Below are 23,899 nucleotides of genomic sequence, written 5' to 3' on the forward strand. Positions count from 1 at the left end.
TGTTAGTTGTTAGATCTTTTGGAAGTTTATGGGAACTTCAGTTTTAGATATTATTCCTACTTTTGTATCCTTAAATGCTTTAGTTTTTTGTTTAGTTGCTTGGTTTGGGTTGTAGTAGTGGTTCTCCCACCGGAGGGCTAGTGTGGGTGGTAATCACGATGGTCTGGGTCGTGACAAAGTTAGTATTAGAACCTAGGTTTGTTGATCTCGATGTACCAAAATGAGTCTAGTAGAGTCTTGTGGAATGGTACGGGGACACCTTTACTTTTCTTCGAGAGACTATAGGACTTTAGGTAATCTCTCTGTTTTCTCTTGTCTCCTTTCGTGCTATGACTTGATTCCAATTGGTATCTGGCGATTCAAATTGGTATCTAACCTCCTTCACTCTTCTGTCCGCAGATGGTTAACACTAGATTCAACGGCGTCAGGCCTGTAGCTCCCGTCAATGCTCTAACTAAGTAATCTGCAGCGAGAGGTCGCAGTCAAGGCAGGGGTGGAGGAAGAGCTAGGGGTAGAGGCCGAGGAAGAGTGACGCTTTCTAGAGATGGGGTACTGGTCGAAAATGCTCCCCAAAATAAGGCCCCTCATGTGCATCCTGAAGAGATAGAGGAGAATGTTGATGTTGAGAACGTTGATGAGGTTGGACAAGAGAAAGAGGTGCAGGCTGAGACTACTGATGTTCCTCTAATAGACCCAGTGTTAGCTCGACAGATCATGTCATTGTTGAAAGGGTTGGTTGGTCCTAGAGTGCTTCCTTCTATTCAAGCAACTCAAGCTCGCACTAATCCCCCTGTTGCTAGCACTGCGCCCAAGACGGGTGGAATGGGAGGAAATGATGTTTTCTTCCGTCCTTTGTTGGGTTCTGTTATGCCTAGTAATAAACATGAAATGTTCACTAAGTTTTTTAGGCTAAAGCCTCATGTGTTTCTTGGTTTTGAGAATGAGGATGCTTTTGAGTTTATCTTAGATTGCTTTGAGAGGCTTCATAAGTTGGGAATTGTCCAACAACATGGGGTTGAATTTGTGACCTTTCAACTTCAAGGTGAGGCTAAGCAATAGTGGAGAGCTTATATGAAATGTAGATCTTCAAATTTACCCCCACTTTCTTGGACTCAATTTTATGCTCTGTTTCTAGAAAAATATGTGCCTAACTTTGGAGGGATCGTAAGAAGGGTGAGTTCATGGCCTTGGAGCAAGGTGGTATGTCTGTGGCTGCTTGTAAGGCCAAGTTCCATGCTTTGTCTAGATATGCTACTCAATTGGTGACTTATGAGGAAGAGAGGATCTGTTTATTTATTAGGGGACTAAATTCTAAGTTGCAGGTATTATCTATTCATATGACCTCTGCAGGGAGGAGCTTTAATGAGGTAACAGACTGTTAAGAAAGTGGAGGGGTGAGGCGAGTCGGTCAGGCTAAGGCATTGGCGAAAAGGGACAAGAATTGAGGCAACTTTCAAGGTTCTTATTCAAGAGGTTTAGGGAGGCCAACGCTTGCAACCAAGCCAATTCAATCCTCTATGCCCGCCTCTACAGGTAATTACTCGAGAACTCCACCTCATAATTTGATTCAGGATAGCCAGGCAGTCGTACCTTCAGCGGGAAGCAGGCCATCTTTTGATCATACATGTTACAACTGTGGTGAACCTGGGCATATGAGAAGAGATTGTCCCCACCCACGTGTGCTAGATTCCCTGTACCAGCAGTCTAGAGCAGTGGTACTCGCGGGGAATGGTAATAATGGTCGAGGGCATCCAAAAGGTGGGCGAGGAGGTAATCAGTGAGGCCATAGAGGTAGAGAAAATGGTAACGCAGGAAATGGTAACATGCAACAAGGCAGGGAAGGGGCTCGCAAGATCATAGGGCTCAGTGTTATGTTTTTTCGAGCAAGAATGAGGCAGAGGCGTCTGACGCGGTGATCACAAGTACTATTCTTTTCTGTGACCAGAAGACTAATGTGTTATTTGATTCGGATTCTACTTATTCATATGTATCCGTGAGATTTGCTTCAGAATTTGCTATGATTTGTGATATACTTGATTCCCCTATCCATGTTTCTACCCCAGTTGGAGAGTTAGTCATAGTCACCCATGTCTATCGTGCTTGTATTATTTTGTTTATGGGTTTTCAGACTTCGGCTAATTTGGTGATTTTGGATATGACTGATTTTGATATAATCTTAGGCATGACTTGGTTGTCCCTCTATTATGTTGTGCTTAATTATAATACTAAGTTTGTAACTCTAGAAATTTTGGGAAGGGAAAAATTAGAGTGGGAAGGGGTGTACAAGCCTAAGCAAGCTAAGATCATATCCTCCATTCAGGCTAGGAAATTGATAGAGCAGGCTTGTTTGGCTTATTTAGCTGATATTAGGGATGCTGAGATTGAGGCTCCATCCATTGAGTCTATTCTTGTAGTGTCAGAATTTAGAGAAGTGTTTCCTAATGACTTGCCTAGTATGCCTCCGGATAGAGATATATACTTCTGCATTGATTTAGAACCTAGTACTTGTCCCATTTCTATCTCTCCATATCGCATGGCTCCGGCAGAATTAAGAAAGCTTAAGGCTCAAATCCAAGAGCTTCTTGATAAAGGATTTATTCGTACTAGTGCTTCCCCATGAGGTGCTCCAGTTTTTTTTGTTAAGAAAAAAGATGGTAGTATGAGAATGTGCATAGATTACCGGCAATTGAATATGGTCACTATTTGAAACAAGTATCCTTTGCCTTTAATAGATGATTTTTTTGACCAATTACAAGGTGCATCAGTTGTCTCTAAGATTGACCTAAGGTCTGACTACCATCAGTTGAAAATTAAGCCTGAAGATATGCCCAAGACGGCGTTTAGAACCCGTTATGGGCATTATGAATTCCTAGTTATGTCTTTTGGTTTGACCAATGTGCCTGCAGCTTTTGATGAGTTTGATGAATGAGGTGTTCAAACCATTCCTTTATTAGTTTGTTATAGTCTTTATTGATGATATTGTGGTTTATTCAAAAAGTGAGGAAGAGCATGCCGACCATCTTCGTATTGTTTTGGGTGTTCTTGGGAAACAAAAGTTGTATGCAAAATTTTCTAAGTGTGAATTTTGGTTGACTTCTGTTGTATTTTTAGGACATGTAGTTTCAAAAGAAAGGGTAATGTAGATCACCCATAGGATGGTACGAGGCTGAAGATGTTAAACCTTTGGGGGTTAATTTAGTGAAGGATGCTCAAGATAAGGTGAGGAGTATTCAAGCTAAGCTTTTAGCAGCCCAGAGTAGGCAGAAGAAGTATGCGGATTATAAGGTAAGAGACATGGCGTTTCAAATCGGTGAGAATGTTCTTCTTAAGGTATCACCCATGAAAGGGGTGATGAGATTCGGCAAGAAAGGTAAGCTAAGTCCGCGATACATTGGTCCATTTGAGGTTCTCGAATGTGTAGGACCCGTGGCGTATAGATTGACTTTACCTTCTAATTTATCGAGAGTTCATCCGATATTTCATGTGTCCATGTTGAAGAGGTATCATGGCGATGGGAATTATATCATTAAATGGGACTCAATTGTGTTATACAAAGACCTCCAATATGAGGAGGAACCGATTGCAATTCTTGATCGTGATGTGCGCAAGTAAAGGACCAAAGAGATTAAGTTCGTGAAGGTTAAATGGAAGCATCGTCTAATTGCGGAAGCTACTTGGGAGATCGAGAGGGACATGCGAGACAAGTATCCTTAATTGTTTGTCGATTCAGGTGCTACTTCATTCCTTCTTTAACCTATTTTCCTAAGTTTGTCACTCAAGGACGAGTAATGGGTAAATTGGTATCTATTGTAATGACCGGGTTCCGTCGTTATAGAATAACCAAAGGGGAAAAATTTTGGACCGAAAAACTTTGTCGTAGTAACTTGAAATTTCCCAACCTAGTCCAGATTTGGACGAAATCAAAGTCATTAAGGTGTAGAGAAATCTGGTAACAATCAGGTGACTTATTTATGATTTTGATTACATGAGTAGTTAGATAAGTCATTAGGAATTCATACGACTTTATGAAATTGAATTTGGATGAGTAGAACTCTCGGAATCGATCTTAGTGTGAACTGTATTTTCTGAGCATCGTTAGTTAAAGGTGTGTTGTGAAATGGGGATCTTGAAATTATTAAAATATCTCACTGTTTCGTGCAAGCCGCTTTGGCAGTGGTTTTGGTCGCTCTGGCGGGGCCACTGTAGTGGGGTGAGGGCCGCTGTGGCGGGCCAAACGCCACTTAAAGTCTTAAATAAACCCCAAAATGACTTTATTCTACACTTTTTAATTTTTAGAGCTAAGGAACAAACCCCAGGCGACCCTTGACAGTTTTCCACCATTCTTGAGGCTAAAAGTAAGATTTTCACTCCCCGAATCTATTTTTTTATTCGTTGAACGTAATAAAATGAGTAATTATCGATGGGGGAGGGTTTTGATCTAGAAACTATGGTGGAAAAATCCCTAATTTGGATAGTGAGATCATGAGTATGAACTAGGGTTCATAGAATTATTAACAATTCGGGTAATTAGTGATTGTTTATTGATTCCCATATTGTATTGATTGTTTGTAGACCAAGAACAAGCGAAATGAATCCGGAAAGAGAAGGACCAAATTTCTTAGGGTTTCAAGTTTATTTCGAGGTAGGTGATGGCTGTGATTCTACGATTGTGTGATGTACGTTTGTTCTTGCTTAATTATGATACATGTATGTATGTGAATGTTGCATTATTGATCACACTTGTTGTAAATAAGATAGACGAATGATGAATGCCATGAAATCATGACTTAAATGTATGATCTTGAGAATGTACTTGAGATTGTGATTGTGGCATGTTGAATGGATCGGTTGCCACGTTTCGGCATAACTAACTTGGATCGGTTGCCACGTTTTGGCATAATTATGGGATCAGTTGCCATGTTCCGACATTATCATTGGATCGGGTACCACGTTTCGGTATGCTAACTGTTTGGGTTTGGGTTTGGGTTATATGAGAGGACCAATGACTTGTCATAATTGTGTATCTTGAGAAATGTGAAGTTGCTCCTTGTTTGTAAATGTTGACAATATCGTATATGTTCGATAAATGCATGCGATTATATTGTTTTATTGACTTATGTATGTTGCACTTAGTGGGATAGCCGAGTGACTCTACCAGTACACTGTGATTGTGTACTGATACTGCATTTGCTCTTTCTTTGTTGAGTACAGGGCATTTTCAAGTGGCTATTGACAGACCTTGCTTAGAAGATTAGTGATCATTCGAATTGAAGGGTGAGCCAATTCTTCCGGGCTGCCATGGGTTCTCTTTCGTCTATGTCCACCATTTCGGACTTAGACTTTTCTAGTTAGTTAGTAGTGCATTAGTTTGGGGTTGTACCCCTTTTTGTTTAGACTTTGATTCATTATTAGAAGTTTTGGTACGTTGACTTTCGGGTTCTAGGTGTATTTTCTGCATTGTTAGTTGTTAGATCTTTTGAAATTTTATGGGAACTTCAGTTTTATATATTATTCCTATTTTCGTATCCTTAAATGCTTTAGTTTTTGGTTTAGTTGCTTTGTTTGGGTTGTAGTAGTGGTTCTCCCACTGAAGGGTTAGTGTGGGTGTCAATCACGATGGTCAGGGTCGTGACATGAACAATATCACAAAGAAATCCATATAAGGGAGTTAGTCAAACCGAAATATATAACAAGAAACTCATAGTGCCTATAACGGGTCCTGAAGGTTGTCTTAGGGATATCCGATGCCCTAATCTTCAGCTAGTGATACCCGAATCTCAAATCAATCTTAGAAAATAGAGGTGCGCCCTGAAGCTTATAGAAAAAGTCATCAATACGAGGAAAAGGATACTTGTTCTTCACAGTTACTTTGTTTAACAGTCAATAATCAATAAACATTCTCATTGATCCATCCTTCTTCCTCATAAACAATACAAGAGCACCCTATGGAGGAACACTAGAGCGAATAAACCCCTTACTCAACAAATCATGTAACTGATCTTTTAATTCCTTTGACTCAGCTGGAGCCATACGATAATGAGGAATAGAGATGTGATTAGTACCCAGCTCTAAGTTAATAGCAAAGTCAATATCCCTGTCCAAAGGAACACTTGGAAGATCAGTAGGAAACACATTCGAAAACTCTCAAACATGGGAACAAAATCCATGAGAGGTGGCTCAACACTAGTATCCCGAATGAAAGCCGAATAGGACAAAAAATCTCTATCAACCAATCTTTGAGCTCAAATGAAAGATATAACTTTTATAGGGTAAGAAGTACCAGCCCCGGTCCACTCGACTCTCGAGACACCTGGCATCGCTAAGATCACAGTCTTAACATAACAATTAAGAATAGCATGATGCAGAGAAAGCCAATCAATACCCAAGATAATATCAAAGTCTACATCCCTAGAATGATCAAGTCTACCCAAGTATCATACCCGACCAAAAGAAATAAGACATGATCGATACACTTGATCCACCACTAAGGATTCACCCACTGGTATAGAAACATTAATTGGTACAAGCATGCAATCATACATCATATCAAACCCATCAGAAAAATAGGTAGACACATACGTAAAGTAGACCCCGGATCAAACAATATAGAATTAGGTCGATGGTAAATTGGAACGACAACATCAGAAGTATTGGCCTCAGGCCTCTCTAAAAAGGTATAACGCTGGCCCTCACGACCACGTGACGTCTGAGTAGAACCCGTACCTCCACCCTGCGGAGCTGGAGCACCCTTACCATTAGTCCTGCCACCGCTACCAGACTGTCCTCTGCCTCGACCATTGGCCAGAGGCGCTGAATCTCTAGCTAGATGAGTCTGTAAAGGAAACTGTTGTATCAGATGACCTGGATCTCCACTAGTAAAGTAAGATCTCGACACAGATAACTGTTGCTGCGAACCAAATGAACTACCATGACCACCTCGGCCCGAACTATAAGATCCTCGAGCTTGCTACCCACTCTCAGTTCCTGGCATAGATGCATGAACTGGACTATGACGCTTAAAACAACTATTACCTTTATGTGAACCTCTGCCTCCAGATAAGACAAAAAAAAACTTACCAGACGATCCGACCCTCTTGGGCTCCCCTTAACTCATTTAAAACCATCAACTCTGCCTCTTTGGCGGTGCTCACAATGGACTATAAACAAGCCCCCTCTCTAGCTGCTTTGAACATATAAGACCTCATAGAGAAAGTCAACCCTCTCACAAACCTACAAACTTTCTCTACCTCATCCCAAGTAATAGTCATAACATGCCTAGAAAGCTTACAGAAATGAGCCTCATACTCGGCTATAGAAAAATTACCCTGAGTCAAGCTCTCAAACCTCAGTCGACTCTCCTCCATCATGCTTAAAGAAATTAAGTGGTCCTAAAAAGCAGTAGAGAACACATTCCACTATGTCGAGGGAGATCCAACTGGTTAGACCTCACAAAAGTCCTCCACCACTCTTTGGCGCATCCACGAAGCTGAAGTGAAACAAATCAGACACCACGAGAATCCTTCATACCCACTGCCTCAAGCATCTAATGGCACAAAGTAATGAACATATGAGCATCATCACTCTAACCACCTTGAAACTAGGGTGGTTTCATCTTCTGAAACCTATTATAATATTGTTGATTAGCCGTTGTTAAAATAACCTTAGGAGAAATCTATGCACCAACAGCCAGTGCAAGAATCACTGGTGGCTGGCCCACCTGATCATGAATACCCGGAGTCTACTGTTGACCTTGATCTGCTCCCCTACCCCTCTTTTAAGCACCTTGTGGCATACATGTGGCACTACCTTAAGAGAGGTTCTCTTACACCCCTAGCATCCTAAAGAGGGTCTCCTGAAACAAAGGATATCCAAACTCGGGAGGAACTTGGTCCTCAGCAACCTCAACAAACGGTTTAGGAGAAGCCTCTCTAGCTCTGCCTCTAACTGGTGCTGCTCCATGGGTATGACCTCTAGCCGGTGCTACTCCACGAGCATGACCTCTAGCTCAAGCCCTACCTTTACCCCTAGCTGGGGTATCAACAACAAGTTCGGGGGATGCCTCACCTCAACCACTAGAAATATAAGATATGGTCCTCGGCCTCTGCCAAAATAACATGTGGAAACTCAGTACTAGCGACGGTAACCATACACGATAAGAAAGAAAGAACAAAAGGAAGTTTCCCAAGAGTCTTCATAGCCTCTCAAAGATAAGTACAGACATCTTCGTACCAGTACCACTCTTGAAGACTCTACTTAGACTTGGCTTGTACACACGTTAGACCTATGAACTCGGGGCTCTAATACCATTTTTCAATACCAAAAAATGGATTTGATGGCACTTGTCTATTCTCACTAATAAAATTCAGCCTCAACCCAACAAAATGAAAGAAAACGGAAAGATAAAACAAGAACAAGATAAAAGAGGAAAAATAATTCATTCTAAAATAACCCTTAAACCAGGTTGTCACGTGTACAAGCCACTAAAGAGAATATAGAATTCGAAAGATTAATACAAGTCTCAATATCTTTGTTTCTGAAGTAAAACAAAACATAAAGTAAAGGAACAAGAGGGCTTGCCAGAATGACAATCAGTTACCGCTCAAAATCCTTAACAATCCTTGAAATAAGAAGAAGGAGATCACATGGGTCCGTTCTTGGAACATACACAAGTGTATAAGCAAGGGGTGAGTACCAACAACACAGTACCTATCAAGAAACCTACAAAAAAAGCAGCTAGCTAAAAATCGAAATACCCCTTTCACTCCAACCGAACCTCCTCAAACTATAACCTACATAGAAATCAGTCCAACCTAACATTTATACAATGCACAACTCACAAGGCTCAAAAATCACAATTCAATAACCAAAACGTATCAAGTAGGTCAATCTCAATGTGACCTGGATCAATCATACATAACAAGTGCATCAATCATAATTAACAAGTAAGTAACACATAAGTATAAAATGTATCAAATCAAAATAATCAATCTCTCGCTGGAATCATTTCCCATCGGCACAATATCACTAGCCAAAATTATTTCTCATCGAATTTCTATCAACTCACTAGCCGGAACCATTTCCTATTGGCTTTATATCAATTCACTAGTTGAAAATGACCTCAGCATCACAAAAACTTGTCAGCAATGACATCGGCATGATAACACTCGTCGGCAATGACCTCGGCATGATAACACTCGTCGGCAATGACCTCGGCATCATAAATATTTATCGAAAATGACCTCGGCTTCATAACACTAGTCGATAATGACCTCAACATCATAAACACTTGCCGAATATAACCTCAAAATCATAACCATCACATGTATCATCACGGTGTCCAACAATCAATGCACATAAGCAATATCACACCACATGGAAGAGACAACAATTCATGCAAATCAAGTCCATATTCATGCTATCAAGCATTTCATAAATCAAACGATAAGGGTCACAACAAGGCAATTCACATTATCATGATCATCACATAACCTTTTTATTTCAACCATTTTTTTTAATTCATTAAGAGTTATCAAGTGGACAATTAACCCTTCACCTTATCCCCATTACTCCCAACATACAAACAACGAAGGAAATACATGAATTCTACTAGAATATAAGGTTTACGAGATCACTTGACTTAAATCAATCAATTAATCACTCCAAGAGTTGAATCTTCCCCTTCCGGCCAATGTCCAATGCCACACAATCTATAAAAATCAAGTATTCACAATAAATTTTCGGAAACAACAATACTCACATAAATTTCTTTAATAAATAGCGCAATCAACTCAAAACCCAATTCCGAAAGAAGGTTTGAATCCGAAAATCGACACTTGAAAACATTACTCAAAGCTTGAGAAACTCATTGATGAAAATTATTTTGAAAAGGACTCAAAATCAATTCACGATCTCTTTTTCAGCTTAGAAATTGAGTTCTTTAAAAACCTTTCTATTTACCAATCAAAATCTCAAATTTTGATGTTAGAATTCATAAATAATCAAAGGGAAATGAAGTTTTAGAATCATAAAAGCTTACCCAAATGATTTAGCACAAGAAAATCTTTCAAAAATTACCACCAAGGATTTTTGCAAGCTCAAAAATAGAAAATGGGGCTTAAACTCCCAAAATTTGCATTTCAAACCCCCCATTTGATGTCGCAAAAACGGCCATGGCGCCTGGATAAAAATTTGACCCTCGCGGTCACGAACAGACCTTCGCTTAAGCGAAGGTTGCGATCGCGACACCTCACTTCGCCATCGCGAATGTCAGTGGGGCTGACCTCTCGCAAACGCGACCCATCCTTCGCGAAAGCAATGCTCACTTAAGTTAGCAAGCCATCGTTAACGCGAAGTACGTAGACACTAGAAAAATCAACCAACTCCCTAAGCATCGAAAGGACCCTCGAGATTCGTTCGAAATCCCATGCACACAAACCATATAAGAAAATCAATCATACTCGAAGTTCTGGACTCAATCAAATCGTTAAAACACGAATCTTAGGTCTCCTTGATCCGACATCCGTAAAAACCACAAGAAACTAACTCAACACCTAAAAAGGCTAAAACAAGCTCAGGACCTCTCAAAAATCAACCAACATCTCACCTAGGTCTAAAATCATCCTCCGAATCCAATGGAACTCTCAGAATTTTGACCCGAGAATTCAAACCCCGAACGTAGACAAAAGTCAACCCAAAGGCTAAATTTCCACAATTTCACAACTTAGGACCTCAAATCATCAAAAAGACTCTGAATATGAAAACGACAACTCACATGGATCAGATCACACATTGAGGGACTGATGGAATCGCTGGAATTCCATTCCGATACTCAAAATTCCAAAAGACACCAAAAACCACTTTCTTAACAATATTAGTCTTTCAAACTCAAAACTTACATAATTCTCAACTTTGAACTCAAAGTTCGAAACCAACTTTCAAAACTCATTCATAAAAGAAAAGGGGTCGATTTTGGGAGGTGCAAAACGAGCAATTCATGAAACTTTGTAAAAATGACCGATCGAATCATTAGATATATGAACAATGAAGTTTTACTTAGCTAATTGTTAGGCGAATTAAAAGAGTTTAAGTGGATCAATAAATTTAATTGAAAATAGTACTCCCTCTGTCCCTAATTACTTGTCCACTTTTCCATTTATAGTTGTCCCTAATTACTTGTCCATTTTGACAAATCAAAAAATGACAATTTTTTTACCTATTATACCCTCAATTAAATGACTAATTACTTTGAAAAATGTAGAACTTTTCATCCACTTCATAATTAATAGGGGTAAAATGGTAAACTCAATATGTCATTAATTGATTTCTTAATAGGTATGTTAATTCAAAAGTGGACAAGTAATTAAGGACAGGGAAGTATCATATAAGTGCCACATAATTAAGGTGGGACATGAGAATTAAATGCATAAGGGTAAATATGACTTTTTTTAAGCATAAAGGCTTTACATGTGAAAACTAGGACCATATCATCATCATCATTAACTATAAAAGTAAGATGCCAACTAATTTTATCATCTTTTACATACAGAAATGCAAAATGAATAAAATAAGTCTTGTCATTGATTAGTTAGGCCGTACCTATTGGACTAAATGTCAAGTAGCAATAAGTAGGATTAATTTTAAGCAACTTACCAAAATTGGGTTCCTCTAGAGCTGTCCTCCCTTTGCCATTCTTGCCAAAACCCACTAAAGGAACATGCACCTAGGGGTATCTAGCATGCAAAGGGAACATCTTTTGTCAAACAAAGGTTAGATTGTGTGTACTTGGACTATTTGTCGAATATCTATCATCTAGTATAAGTATCAATAATTTTGTGTTATCTCCTATATTCAGATTAGCAAATCAGAAATAATAACACATAAAAAGAAAAGAAAAGAATTATTCGAGTCCACAGAAACCGTTGTGTGTTTTTAAGAAATTTAATCCCCTCAAGTAACTAAAGTTGTAAATTAATTTCTCCCAAGATAAAACATATTAACCATTAAAGAAGTAGTGGTACCTCAAATTTCGATAATTTCAACGAACTCAAAAAGATAGCAATGAGACCACACACACAGACACGATAAATCAATTTTGTTTCGTAAGAATTGTATGCAGAAGAAGAGAAGAATTCAATACAGAAAAATGAGAGAAAGACTCTCTATTTATAGCCGACAAAGGGTAGTTAGAAAAAATGTTAATTGTGCCTTATCGGAAAGGTCACAACTCCTTAGAAAAGAGACAACCTTTCAGAAAGGTCACAATCCTTTGGAAAAGGTACAACCTTTCGAATGATCACAACCCTTTAGAAAAAACACAATCTTTTGTAAAGATCACAATCCTTCGTAAATTTTGCAATCATTCAGGAGAGTCAGAACTCTTCACTTCCTATTCACACATTTAAAACCCAACACTTTGTACATAAAAGGTTAGGTATATAACAAAGGAGACCGAAAATTTCCTTTCATTTTTTTTTGTTTGATGCATAGTAAGCTCATCTATCGAGTGTCTCCTCCTTAGATGAATTAAAGTCCTTTTGCATCACCAGGTAAGATAAAGTGAGAAATTAAAATTACCATTCAAATTACTAAACAAGACAATTTGATCTCAACCTTTAACGATTAGATTGAAAACACATAATTAACTAAGGTTAATGCATAAGTGCTCCTTTTTTTTTGAACATTTAATTACTCGAAATCTTAAATGAGACAATAATATTATTTGAAATCTAAGCCCTATCTTCTATCAAGTAGAAAAATTGTTATCAAAATTGGGTGCCTCCATAGTTGCTCTCTTTTTACTATTCTAGCCAACAATTAGCTACTAAAGCAGCCTGCAGCTTGGGCTGAACTATTGCTTCGTCTCATTTTATATGAGTTAGTTTGACTTGACATAGAGTTTAAGAAAGGAAAAAAGAGTTTTGAAACTTGTGATATAAAATGAGTGATACATATTTGTCTGACTATAAATCATTTCATTAAGGATAAATTAGATATTTTAAAGTTAAATTACTTCATCCGTTTCAAAAAAAGTGACTTGGTTTGACTTGGCATGGAGTTTTAGAAAATAAAGAAGACTTTTGAATCTTGTGGTCCTAAATTAAAGTTATGTCAAATTTACTAAATTGCCCTTCTATCTTGTGACTTTAAACATGTCACGTGGAAAACTGAAATTAAAATGTTACCAAAAAGGAAAAAAAGACTTTCTTTTTTAAACAGACTAAAAAGAAAAGGAGGTCATTCTTTTTGAAATGGAGGGAATATTATTTAATATAGAAATGTGTTATTCTTTTTTAGATTGACTAAAAAGAAAAGTATGTCATATAAACCGAAACAAATGGAGTAACTATCAAGGGCACATCTTTTGTCAAACATAGCAGGCAACATTACGTTTATGTTTTCTACCATAACTTTTTTGGCCAATATGGACGATATTATAAAGACTTTAAAATATTCTAATACTATCTTAAAATAACTGAATTATTAAATAGAACAGTACATCTTTCTAACCTTTTTGTCAAATAGGTGAAATTCAACATTGGTAAAAAGTTGATCATAGTGTTATTAAATATTTATTAAAGAAGGATATATATTATTCCTTTTGAAATTGAATTAAAAATTCAACATTGATAAAATGTTGATCATAGTGTTATTAAATATTTGTTAAAGAAGGAAATATATTATTCCTTTTGAAATTGAATTAAAAAAAATGTATCAGATAAATTAAAACAGAGGGCTCCTTGTTATTTCGAAGAAATATTGCCAAAGATTAGGTATAAAAAAAAATTATCTAACACATTTTTGTTTGATATAAAATTTTCTACCATAATATATAACGATAATTACTCCCTATCAGTTTGGCACCAATGCTATCAATATTATACATATTTTATCTTCTTACCTAATTTGGCCGCTTTATGTACCACTTAAATTTAGAAAAAATTACTCGGATAAGTAAATATATACTAGTTAATTAGCTAACATAGTTATAGTTTGAATTAATTACGGCTCGCAACTTCATTTTAGCTGTAATTACGTCGCTTATACATATACAAATACAATTTGCCTCTCTCCATTCTTTGCCCTCTCTCGCTCGCCTCTCTCCTCCCTCTCCCTCACCAAATATACAAATACATATGCATATCAGTTACATACATACAATTATCTGACATATATACATACACAGTTCATCTCTCTCCACTCTCTACAGTCTCTCACTCGCCTCTCTCCTCTCTCTCCCAATCTCGCTTGCCTCTCTCCTCCCTTTCCCAATCACGCTTGCCATATATACAAATACATATGTACACCAGTTACGTATATACAATTATTTGACAAATATACATATACAATTCGACAAATATACAGATACAATTTGCCTCTCTCCACTTTCTGTCTTCTCTCACTTGCCTCTCTCCTCCCTCTAACATGTAGCTACGAATCGTAATTAACAAACAATAGCTATGAAGTATAATTAAGTTATTTTTGAGTGGCTATATGCGAAAATTTCTCTTAAATTTACGAGAAAACTGCATAAATGGGCCACAAAATACAAAATAATTACAATTTCCTAGTCTAACCCAAACTAATTCAGCAACAATATCCATTGACCCAAATAAATTACAGCTCATACCCTTCTATAGCTTAGGCCCAATTTCCCTTCAACCTCCTTTAAATTAAGCCCAATTTCGCCCCGCCCTTTTAGAATTTATGCTCAATTCACCTCAACCCAAAACTTTTGTCCAATTAATAATTATTTTTTGTTCTTTTTTTTCATTTATAATTTTTTGTCTTATCAATTACTTTTGTTCTTTTTCATTAATTATTTTTATTTTTCTCTTTTATTAATTTCTCATTAATGTTTAGATTTTTTTATTTATTTTTCATATTTTCCTTTATTAGAGATACCATTTGGTAATATTTTTATTATTTCTTTCTTTGTTTTGGTTAGTTTATCTTTTTTTTTCCTTTTCTATATTTTTACCTTTTAAAGAATATAAAATCAATTACTTTTGTTCTTTTTTTATTTATTATTTTTCTTTTTTTTTCTAATTTATCATTTTTTTTTTACATATTATCATTTATTAGAGATACCATTTGGTAACAATTTTGTTATTTCTTTCTTTATCCTTTATTAGATATATCATTTGGTAATGTATACATTATCATTTATCAATGAGTATAGGGTGTGAACAAGAATCCTTAATGATACCACAACAATATATATATATATATATATATATATATATATATATATATATTGATTTAGTATCAATTAAGTGAAATTATTAGTTAAAACATCTGTTGTAATTATTTACGAGGGCATCAATATAATGGATATATATTTATAATTAATTTGTGTTTATGGGACATTTGCTTAGTGTTTCCCCTAAATTTATCTTTTCATTTTTTAACACAACACTGAAGACCTAATTCTATCAATTGAAGATATTATTCAGTCTTCTCATAACTATGATATTCCTCATGTGAATAGACACTACAACAACAAAAAAAAGCTTTTAGCGGCTATAAATATACATATTCAAAAAAAGTACTAATACATATTGAAAAAGAGTACTAAAACATTTATCGATATTAGTTAATTGCTTGGATCTAATGTTGCTATTTATAGGCTTTAGAGAAACTTATAAAGAGTGCTAATTGTTGCTAAAAATACATCTTTAGCGATAATAATTAATTACCATTAAAGATCATTTTTGGTGTAGTAAGAACCCACTATCAACTTATTGATATCATACTGATCATGATTTGTGAGTCTTTTAACTAAAAATGGTAACACTAAGGATGACTTGAGGCTCCAACTGATGATACTCTTTTGGATCGGGTTAAAAATCATCCAAAATTTTATTGCAACTTGAATCTAGAATATATAGTGGATTGATTGATTTTGATAAATATTGATTTTGGGAATCATACGAAAAACAAAGTCGAAATAAAATTAAATTTTTATGTACATTAATATTATACGAGTTATAGTAAGAGGCCATTTGGTTAATGTATAAGTTGCATTTTATTCATGTATAAAAAGTTGCATTAGTTTTACCATGTTTAGTAGAAATTTTGTATTAGCTGAAAAAATCAACATAACTTATACCATGTTTGGTTGGTAGGATTCTAAATGTTGTATAAAAGTTATTCATGTATTAATTTATACGTGTTTGGTTGTATTTTTTGTAGGCCTACATAATTAATACCAACATAACTTATGAGGGAATCTATGTATAAGTTATGCAGGGTAGAAGGTGGAATAAGTTATGCAGATATTAGTTATACATGTATTAAAATAGTGAATTACACATTTACCCTTATTGATTTATTTTTAATTTTTTTCATTGAAAATGTTACCCAACTATGTTATTTTCTTAACTCTTTTTTCTCTTTTTTTTTAATACTCGAACAACTTTTTTTTTCTGTTTTCATTTGAAATCCAAATGTAATATTTTATTAATATTACAAATTGAATTGTATATAGTGTTATATATTATTAAATATATTCCACTTATTTAATTAACATGTATTATTATTTTGTTTAGGATGTGAATTTATACATAATTCATATATTTGGTAAAGTAAATCTGTATAAACAATATATACAACATATTAATAGAATAATTCATTATATAAAATGAGATATTATAATGTACTTGAAATATATTAATCGTATTTTATTTTTATAAGTTATAAGCATAAAAAAATAACAAAATGAAAAAATAGCAGTTCCAATTAGGTATAGAGGGAGATTTTTTTTCTCTTTATTTTTTATTCAAAAAGAGGGAGAATTATACTATGTGCTTACTTATTTATTTGTAAGTAATATATATTAATTTACAATAAATTCAATATTTAATAGTTAATAATTTATGCATTGTGATCTCTACATAACTAAATAATATATGCATAACTAAACCCTGCATAACTAATACCTGCATAATTATTTAGTGTTAAGGTCACTAGATGTAGCACCTTGAGTTCCAAAAAGAACTAAAGAGAATTCATTCAAGTCATTCGTAAGTTCTTTTCAGTTTTGGGTCAACTTCAAATGACCATAACTTTTAGCACAAGATGAGCTAGGACAGTCATAAGATATAAAATGATGAGTCCTCTTTCCAACGCCACCAAGTTTGCTAAATTTCGAGTTTGGATTAGAGAGATATGCCCGTTTGAGTTCAGCCTGTCCAGTTAAGGAAAGTTACCCGAATTAATGAGGGATATTTTGGTCTTTTCCTTACCTCACTAGCCTATCTCATTTTTGTTAACCTTTTAGGGGTCTAAACTGATTGGAATCAGTTTTAGTTATTCTAAACGCGCTTAGGGTTTTTGAGAGGAGTTCAATAGGAAAAAATGGGAGAAAAGCTTCAAGTGTTCAAGATTCTTGCGATTCTTCGAAGGATTTCACCAAGGATTTGATCCTTAAAAGGTGTGTAAGTTTTCGTAGTGTTGGGTTCGTTCACCCACACGCCAATCATGAGTTCCACTTTCAAATTCATCCTTGAAATTAAATATATTGAGGTTCTTGATGATATTCTTGAAGTGTTCTTCTTCATTCTTGAATTATGATGTGTGGTTGAGTTCTTGAGGCAAGTATCTTGTTAATGAGCATTGTTCTTGAGAGTTTTCGAGTAGATTTTCATGTAGTTATGTTGGGTAAATGAATCTAAGAGAGTGTGGAGGAAACCATTCGATTCTAGGTGAATTAGAGCCTAAAATCGAAGAAGAAAATTCATCGGAAAGTTCTGGGCAGGGGCTGGCGCGTCGCGCTAGCAGTGTGCCAGAAAGAGGTTCTGTAGTTTAGAGGTTGGTACCCCATTCCACTCAGTGAGCCAGGGTCGCCTGCCCCCGTCCTTTTTTTGTCGTTCGTCCCGTCTGAGTTTTTTTAAAGTGTACCTTCACACCTTTCTGATTATAACTACTCTAAACTACATCTAAACATCAAGATATCCTATATATCATGAATCATAACTCTTGAATTCATAATTCAAATTCAAGAAAGAGTTAAGAGTAAGGTTCAAGAAAGTCTTTGAGTTAAATTGTGAATCCCTTAAGATCAACTATCAATTTGAGCTAAGTTTTGAGGAAGTAAGTATGAGATTGAGAAGAGTTGTTCCCATGAGTTCTATATTTTCATTTATTCCCTTGAGTCTGAGTTGTTCATGTACATAATTCCGCATGAACTCCATAAATTGAGTATCTTTGAGGGGAGTAGTATCTTCGAGTTTTAAGTTCTTGAGTATTGAGTTCCTAAACCTTTTTGAAACTATATTTCATAATTATGGATTACCATATGTTATACATGGAGGTCCTTGAGTTGAGTCGGTCATGCCCACAATTTCGCATCAACCCCTATGAGTTGAGCAGTCCTGAGATGAGTAGTTTCATTAAGTCCTTGAGTTCTGGAGTTGTTGAGTTTCGAGTATTGAGTTCTATATATGGTTATTGGAAACCTTGAAATGAGTCGTTCACATCCATAATTTGGCATGAATCCTATTTTGAGAAGTTTTTTACAATTTTTTATAATTTGTTTAAAGACTTGAGTAAATGAGTATGAGGATGAGGAGAGTCAAGTTTCATTTTCAAAATAAATACAAGCGAACTAAGTATTCCCTAGAGTAAATGTTTTTATATTTAAAATGAGAGGAAACTTTAATTTTCAAATGAGTTCATGCGGAGTTTTGAGCACTCTAGTTTAAGAGAACCTTTTTGAGTAATAATCTCAAAGTTTGAGGATGAGGAAATATTTTTTTGAATATATGAACATGAGTTATATTATTGGGAGTAGTATTGATCATCGATATGGGGAAGAGTTTAAAAAATTCACAGCCCCTATATACCATCTATGCCAACGTGGGTAAAGGGACATACTTTTTAGATGATTCCTTATTGCCTTTTAGCATAGGTTTAGTGGATCCACTTAGTTGAGGATGTCCTATACTCTGGCAAGGTATAAGACAGTTCTGGCAGCGTGGGCGAGACGTTGTATCATCACATAGGTCATAGTGATGGTTGTCGGTTAGAAAATCTCCCAAATAAGAATAAAGAGTTTATTATTGTATTTTCATATACATTTGAGTTATTATCTACTATTTAAAAATGTTTCATGTATATAGCATCTTTTATTGTTGCTTTCATTTTGAGTTGAGTACCCTTGAGTTGAGTTGTGTATCCTTGAGTTGAGTTAAATATTCCTGAGTCGAGTTGAGTATTCTTGAGTCATGTAGAGTTGAGACGGGGTAAGTATGTCTTCCTTATTATCAGTTCGAGCATATGCTATGTTGCAGACTTTCCCTTACATGCTCGTACATTCCATGTAATGACGCCATTTGGCCTGCATCATTTCATGATGTAGATAAGGTATTCAGGATCATCAACAGGCGTATGATGTAGATAAGGTATTCAGGATCATCAACAGGCGTTTTGTTAAGGTCATGTGATATTCCAGTAAGCTTTTGTGAACCTTCTTACCGGTTAGTAGTTTTGAGATGTCGTGTGTCTTGTCCCGATATCTTTCTATAATAGTAGAGGCTTCATAGATAGACAAAGTTGAGAAGTTTTTCTGTATTTACTTTCTTTCGAGTATTGTTCAGACTTTCTTAAAGTTCAGTATTTGCGTTCAATGAATTTAATTTAGTTTTAAGCTTACATATGCTTGAGTTAGTCTTTTACTTGTATTCAACTAGGGTGAGGGTTCACTTGGGGACGATCAATGGTTCTCGAGTGTCGGTCACGTCCAGGGTGTAGGCTCGGGACGTGACAAACTTGGTATCAGAGCACAAAGTTCACGTGTCCTAGGGTGTCTATGAACCTGTGTCAGTAGGATCTTGCTTATGGTTGTGAGGGCCCCACTTCTACAAACGAGGGACTACATACATTTAAGAAAAAAACTCCTTCTTTCTTACTCTAAATCGTGCAGTAGAACTATTTCATAATGAATTTATTCTAACTCATGCGTTCTCATATCCATTCGACTACCCCTCATACTAGAGGTGGTTGAAAAGTAAAGCCCAAGATTCTCATGGATGAGTTATTCTTAGCAAAAATCTTAAGGAAGTCATGAGACTGTAGAGGGACTTGAGAGAAGGCTATGTGTGAGTTAGCTATTGAGTTCGAAAGAATGCACTCACATTCATATGAATCGTGCGTTTGAGCTGAAATCGAGATATACTCTCTTCTGTAAACATTATTTAGGTGAGACCCTTATGAGAAAGTGTGTTTTAGAGCTTGGGTAATATTTTCACCCTAAAAGATAGTATGAATTACGAGATTATGAGCAGTAGTAGTAAATAGTGCCCTTAAGTAAAGAGAAAAGCGTCCAGAGGTATATAAATCTATGAAAGAGAGATAGTGATTGGGCAGATTATGTTATTGCAATCATGTACACAGTCAATTATAAGTGATGAGTTCCTTTATGAGTAAAATAAGGAATAATAATGTTGTAGAGAGTTCTTGATAGAAGGAAGATGAATAGTTACTAGTCAAGATGAGATAAAGTATACTTTTAACCAGGATAGAGTTGATGTTGATGAGCCATCATGTTAGAGGAGACTAAATATATGTGTGGAATCAGAGAGAGTAGAGTATTCATGAGGTGATAGACCCAAGCTAGGCTTATGAATTTTGAAGGGGGAAACCCCATGGTAATCTGAAGATGAGGAACTATTTGAGAGGTAATGCTTAGTAAGTGAGTAAATAGTACTTAAGTTGTGAAATGGGAGGTGAAGGTAAACTATAAGTAGGTAGACGGAGAGCTAAAGATTTCCTACTTGTCATGAGATCTTAGTGGGTGAGTGTTTCTTGACTTTTTTTGGTAGTCACAAGTAATATAAGGTGTGAGTACTAGACACTAAGCTTGAATTTGAGATGAGTGTCGTGATCAAAAGATGGCAAAATGAGGATGATGATGTTAGTTTTGAGATTTGATCTAGTAGGTTTGACCTGAAATAAGTGAGGAGATCAAGTGGTACCTTGCAATGAAAATGTGGTATTATGACTCGTAGAGGAGAGAAATGAAGGTAGAGCAGTAAGAGGTACACCCTAGATGGTATGTGGCTAGACGAGGTCCCAATTGAGGTTATGATTTCTATGTGTGCCTTGATTGTATAATTGAGCTGCCAATATGGGAGAGGCTGGTGCAAATATAGTTTTACTTAAGAGTTAGATCAAGCAGCCTTAGGAGCCAATGAGAAGAGGTTCAGAGAAGCACCTTAGAAATGAGATCTTAGTACTTGCTTATGGAGAGTTTGGTAGTCATGAGGTAAACTTTTCCCGAGTATTAGAGTAAAGGGAATGTAGACCAGTTTGGAGATGATGGAATAGGTCCATAGCTTTCAAGTGTAAGCTTTAGACCTAAGGGGGAGATGATACAATGAGAAAGCAAGTCAAGTGTTGAGAATAAGATAGTAATGAGTTCAAAACAGTATGTGAGATATCTTTTCAAAAGTCCTTGTTGTAGTGGAGTGATGTTAGAAGGAAAAGGCTAATGTTCTTATCATGATAATAATAGTGTGATAATTCCATCTAAGGGAATAAATGAGTAGGATGAGGTTTTACTATGAGAAATAGTTAAATGAGAGCCCTTAGCTGGTTCAAAATAGTAATGTGGGAAATTCTAGTTGGTATGGCAGAGATGATGAGAGAATGAGAACTTCTTAAGGAGCTGGTTAGTAGGAGTCCACAGAGTTGTTAAAATACTAACCTTGAATGTGGTGTTGTTAAACATTAGGTGGTTCTTGATATGAGCCAAATGTTGATTAAATGTGGTGGTAAAGAGTAATATTCTTGGGATGAGATTTCCTATAGAGAGGTATAGAACCCGAACCTAAGGATTTGAGTTAAGCTTGAATATAGTAATAGCGTGTCGTTAGACTCAGACCTTGGTAAGAGAAGTCATGTACCCTTGAGGGAGCTATGAGTTGCAGCCAATGAGGCATGGTATTCCTATTCTTACTTCATGCCCAGACTCCCTTTATTTTAGATAAGGTAACTTCAGAGAGAGCGTGACTATGTTCACAACATCATCGTCCTTGATTTAGGTGCTGTAGAAGGTCACAACTCTTGGTATTAATCAGTCCAGCCTGTGTTAGTAGGAAAGTTCATGAGTCTGAGGAGATGGTAAGATTAACCCCGTTTCATACCCAGTCCAGCCGTCATTCGACGATGAATAATACCAAGGGGGAGATAATGTAACACACCGAAAAAAAAAAGAGCTAAGACTCGAACCATTCTTCATTATAAGTAAGATTTTACCAAGGAATTTAAGTTTTCTTAAGTGTTAAGGTCACTAGATGTAGCACCTTGAGTTCCAAAAAGAACTAAAATAATTCATTCAAGTCATTCGTAAGTTCTATTAAGTTTTGGGTCAACTTCAAATGACTAGGGGTGGCAGGGGGACCGGGTCGGCCCGCCCCGGCCCTCGACCGGTCCGAGAACCGGCCCGCCGGACCCGGTCCCGTATGAAGTTGGCGGGATGGGGGATTTCGGGATAGGGGACCGAAACCGATCCGGTTCACCCGTTGGTCCCGGTCGACCCGGCCCGGATGAACCGGCCGGTTCGCGGGATCCCCTAACATTTTTTATTTTTATTTTTTTTTTTAAATTCTATCCGTTGGGCAACGGCTAGTGGGCCCCCCCAACGGATATTTTGGCAATTTTTCCCCCCAACCAACACCCCCTACCACCCCTACTTTTAATAATTTACTTTAAACCCTCAAGTTATTATAAATACACTTTAACCCACTTTTAATATTATAAATACCCCTCTATCCCTTATTATTTCTTACAAAATTATATATTCTCTCATCTATTTTTTATATTCTTTCAAGTCTCAACTCTCAATCTTAAGTCTCAAATCTCAATATTTTATTTCATTTAAGCCTCATATTATATCATAATACATATATTTCAATTCTAAGTTTTCATATTATATATCATAATATATATATCTAAGTTTTCATATTATATTTGCTATCAAATATTGGAGTTCCAAATTACAAGTTACAAGTTACAACAAACTACAAGCTTCAAGAATCGGTTATAACGTCTGCTATTAACGCAGACGTTTGGTACATTCGTTTCATAATATTTATATTTTATTTTTCGTCATTAATTTTTGTGTTATTATTATTTTTATATTATACTTTACATATAATTAAATATGAGTTCTAACAAAAAAAATACCGGTAAAGGAAAAGAGAAGGAACCAAGTGGCATTAGTAGATTATTTAATTTTACTAAAAAAAGTAGTAAGGAAAAAAATAAGAGTAAATGTGGTGGTACTTCTAGAGTTAGATTTAATACAAATGATTCTACTTATGTTGATGATACTTCTTATGATATTGATTCAAATGCTCAACTCGATCATGAACTTTTACAACAAATTTATGGTGATATTAATCCTTATCTTGATGAAAATTCAGGTGAAGAAGTAGAAGTTGGTTCGGGAGAAGATGAATTAGAAGATACACCTACTAGTCCGGTGACAAATGTTCCAAATGAAACTACAAATTCAACGGAGCAAAATTCTGGACGCCCACCCCTTATACCTCTTACAAGGGAGAAGGTGAAGTATCAACGCCCTAAAACTTCTGTTGTGTGGCAATTTATGACTTTAGATAAGGAAAATTCTATTGTTATTTGTAATAAATGTAAGCAACCTTTTAAACATAAACAAGGTGGAGGTCAAGGTGGGACGGGGGGCTTAAATAGACATTTGTTATCTTGTGTGCCGATTCAATATAAAGAAGCTAAATCATTAGCCGATAGAAAAAAAGGAATTCCAGTTAATGATTTTGATATTAATGTTAATGAATCGGTAGGGGCTTCAAACATGGTTCAAGGAACATTAGATCCTTCTAACCCCGGTGGTCCACTAACACAACGTAAATATAATAAG

This window comes from Solanum verrucosum, unplaced genomic scaffold, assembly GCF_900185275.1.
Source record: "Solanum verrucosum unplaced genomic scaffold, falcon-dt-bn FXZP01000038.1, whole genome shotgun sequence".
NCBI lineage: Eukaryota > Viridiplantae > Streptophyta > Magnoliopsida > Solanales > Solanaceae > Solanum > Solanum verrucosum.